The 3368-nt window shown below is 39.6% G+C and overlaps 1 long non-coding RNA gene across 2 annotated transcripts; it reads left to right on the forward strand.

The window, feature by feature from the left end:
• Nucleotides 1-239: 239 nt before the first annotated feature.
• On the forward strand, nt 240-2097 carry LOC118566289. Of its 2 annotated transcripts, XR_004932927.1 has the most exons (4): nt 240-260; nt 1393-1500; nt 1626-1858; nt 1952-2097. It is a non-coding gene; the product is annotated as an uncharacterized LOC118566289 (long non-coding RNA). The 2 variants fall into 2 exon arrangements; XR_004932926.1 differs by lacking the exon at nt 240-260 and having other exon boundaries at nt 965-1500.
• The last annotated feature ends 1271 nt before the right edge of the window (nt 2098-3368 follow it).

The following is a 3368-nucleotide window of genomic DNA, read 5'->3' on the forward strand; positions in this document are numbered from 1 at the left end:
AAAAAAGTTTTGAAGTTCAGATTTTTTCGTTTGAATCACTTTTTATTTTGAAGCTCAAAAAGTTTTGAAGTTCAAATTTTTTCGATTGAATCATTTTGGAACAAACGTACCGTGGTGGGCGGGTGCTTCTCTATTGGTCAGACATGTTTGATTGACAAGTGTCTACACCAACGACGTCTTTCTGACAAAGAAGTCTTGTTCGGCACTCCCCAGGCCAGACAGCTTTTTACCAGCAAGAGGGAACACCGGTGAAGTTGTCGGTAAGTAGATAAAACAGGTTGAAAATAATTGTTGTCATGTTATTAGCCTATTCTGTTGATATTTACAATAAATTGTACGCTTACTAACTTTGTTCACGTTGAGGAATGTTTGTAATGGTGTGAGGTTAGATGTCTAAATATTTTCAGACAGGCAAGCAAAGTGGGCGAACCTATGGCCCCCACGCAGCAGCTTGCTATGTGCTAAAGAGCTACTGTGTTGAGTAAAGTAGCCACAGCGCTGCCTGTTTAGTAGATGCTTTTATCTTGAGAGCGGGATATAGGCTGCTTAAGCTGCTGTTAGTCGAGGTGCATGCGTCTCTCTCCCCCCTCCCCCCATACATTTACCGCTGGGTCCGGTGTCGGCCAAGTGCCATGTACTGTGCAGGGTATGGCAGGCCGTTTTAACATTTATTAGCTTGACTGAATATGAATTTCAGACATCTCAAATACGGAATAAGATTTTTGCACTTAAAATAATAACAGTTCATCTACATCATCTTATTTCAAGTGCAGAATAGCTAATAACCTTCTTTTAGGGGTAAGAATACTCATTCCATTGGCAAATAGTCTTATTTAGCTGCTCAAATCAAGGAAGAATACACTGATTTCAAGAAAGTTTTACCCACTTTTAGTTCCCTTTTTGCAGTGCTAAAGTCTTGACTTAATGTGTATTTCAGATATCTTCAACAGAATTCTTGCTATCTAAAGTGGAAACTTTAGATATCTTAAATATAATTATTTATAGTAGAAATTACATCACTTTTCCCATTTATGTGTAGTGGGATTTTACTTTCGGATATCTAAAATAACTTTCTTCCTATCTAAAATAAACTTTCTGGATGTCTGAAAACTAATCCTGGATCTCCATAATCCATTTTTTACCGGTCATAGTTTTTATTTCAGATATCAAAAATCAATGATCAAAAGTTTTGAAACCAATATGTAAGACATCCAACTTTGTAAATTCCGCTTTCTGTCCGTCAATTTGCGTTGGTAGTAATTGACAGAATTGCAAGAAAAGGGCATGAAACTGAGCGAGCCCTTAGCCAGGGAATGTGTAGCGACAGAGAGCGACGTTCAATAGAAAGTTGTGTAAGAAACCTTCACAGAATTGAACATTTATTGTCTACAGAAACCTACAATGAACAGTAAAGCAGTTTGACTGAGGTTGGAGTGCTAGCAATAGCTCATTTCCATCGAACCGAGGATCGTCGTTTCTTCATAAGGCGGGTTAGTTCAGGTAAGTCCTCACAAACAAAATTTCTTTTCTTTTTTTTTATTAATTGATTTCTATTTTATTTTTTTGCTGTTAAAGATTGGGTTGTCTTCTGTATAAAATGTAATACTTAACATTTGTTTTCCTAGGGCGGAGTGGCAGACCATCTATTGTTACCAGAGAGCACATAGACGTCCTTATGAAGCAAGGACATACAATCAAAAAAAAGGCAAAAATGATGGGATGTTCCTCGTCGTTTTTGAACAACAAATCAAAGCTGGTGGACTTACACATAAGAGGAAGACTGTCTGCCTTAGATGACAATCAGCTGCAAGAGCGTGTGAGCACATTGCAGGACCAGTATCCAAACTCTGGGAATGAGGTTTGTCTTTTCTACAGAAAATTGATATTTAAGTTGGATCCGCTTGTGAGAGTATTTTTTAATCATTAATGCTTTCATGTTTGTATTTTTCAGATGATGAGGGTGCTGCTTCGTGCTCAAGATGTGATTGTCACACGGGCCAGGGTACGCTAAATGTTGGGAAGGACAAACCTGACATCTGCTGCAAGAAGGTGGAGTCGGACTGTTGCAAGGTGGGCTTACCATATGCCGTACCCCAACAGTTTGTGGCATATTTATTTATATATATATATATATATATATATATATATATATATATATATATATATATATATATATATATATATATATATATATATGAGAGTGAGACAGGCTGCTTGATTTGCTGTACTGAATCATGGAGAGTGAGCAGAGTTATGCTGGTAGTTACGCCACGTTTCGGTCTGTTGAGTTGGAGGATTTTTCACCCTCCTCATCCCTGGCGGTGTAGGAAGGTTTTTGTGGAGCCAAGCAGACCAGACTCTGATCAATTTGACCTGCTGGCTCAAGGCCCTGACTCAGTGAAGCCACAACCTGGCGCTGCAGAGTCAAATGGTGGACAGAATTGGTCCTGTTATATATTATCATATATCAGAATCAACATATATTTTCTGCTTTGTAACCCAGGCGGGATCACCGGCAGCTTTGTGCATCATGATTCCTTTGTAATGTGGACACGTCAGCCCCAGATCACCCTCTCTGTATCGTCTCAAACAGCAGGCAGATACCGCAGATCGCCCATGTCCAATGTCCAACCTAGAACCAACATCACAGTCTCACAGCAGCCCCTTCCCGGCTGCCTCAAGACACTAACTGCAGAACAATTGATTGCTTTCACATACACTCCCCAACAACACATAAAAAGTTGGTCAATTTGTTTTTTGAAGATAAAAAAGGTCGCTAGAGAGTTTGAAAAGTGCAATAGTGCTCTCAATGGAGGCACAAGAAGATGCTCTATTTTTTTGTTTTGTTTTTTAAGACTGAGCTGGCTTTTATAGTCCTGAGCAGCCAGGGGACCAATGTCACACACTCAGAATTACGTTGCACGTGCAGAAACTAATGTTAATTTGAAATTCAATGCAAGAAGTTTGACCCTAGGAAGGCGCCATACTGAGTTTTGGACACAAAAGCCGGATTTCAACAAATATGCATTATAATTTTTCAAAAATAATGACCAGGATATGTAGATAGTACTATAAAACAACCATGTTAAGAGTTTATTGACAACAAACAGCTGATTTGGGGAAGAGTTACACTTTAACAGAATTTAGCAACCTAGACACCAGGCTTTTCCATATTTGTTAAGCCTCCTATCTGGGATACCCTCCAGGTTGGATGCACATGGTCCTCCAGAATGGAGGACCATGTGCATCCAATGGTTCAAACTAGTGATGGGTCCGGCAACACCGATGCGTCGGCGCATGTGTCGAGCTCATAGAGCAAAACCCGTGTCGATGTGTGTATTGCTACGGAAAAGTCATGTGACCAATAC

Source organism: Fundulus heteroclitus, chromosome 2 (genome assembly GCF_011125445.2).
Source record: "Fundulus heteroclitus isolate FHET01 chromosome 2, MU-UCD_Fhet_4.1, whole genome shotgun sequence".
Taxonomy (NCBI): Eukaryota; Metazoa; Chordata; class Actinopteri; order Cyprinodontiformes; family Fundulidae; genus Fundulus; species Fundulus heteroclitus.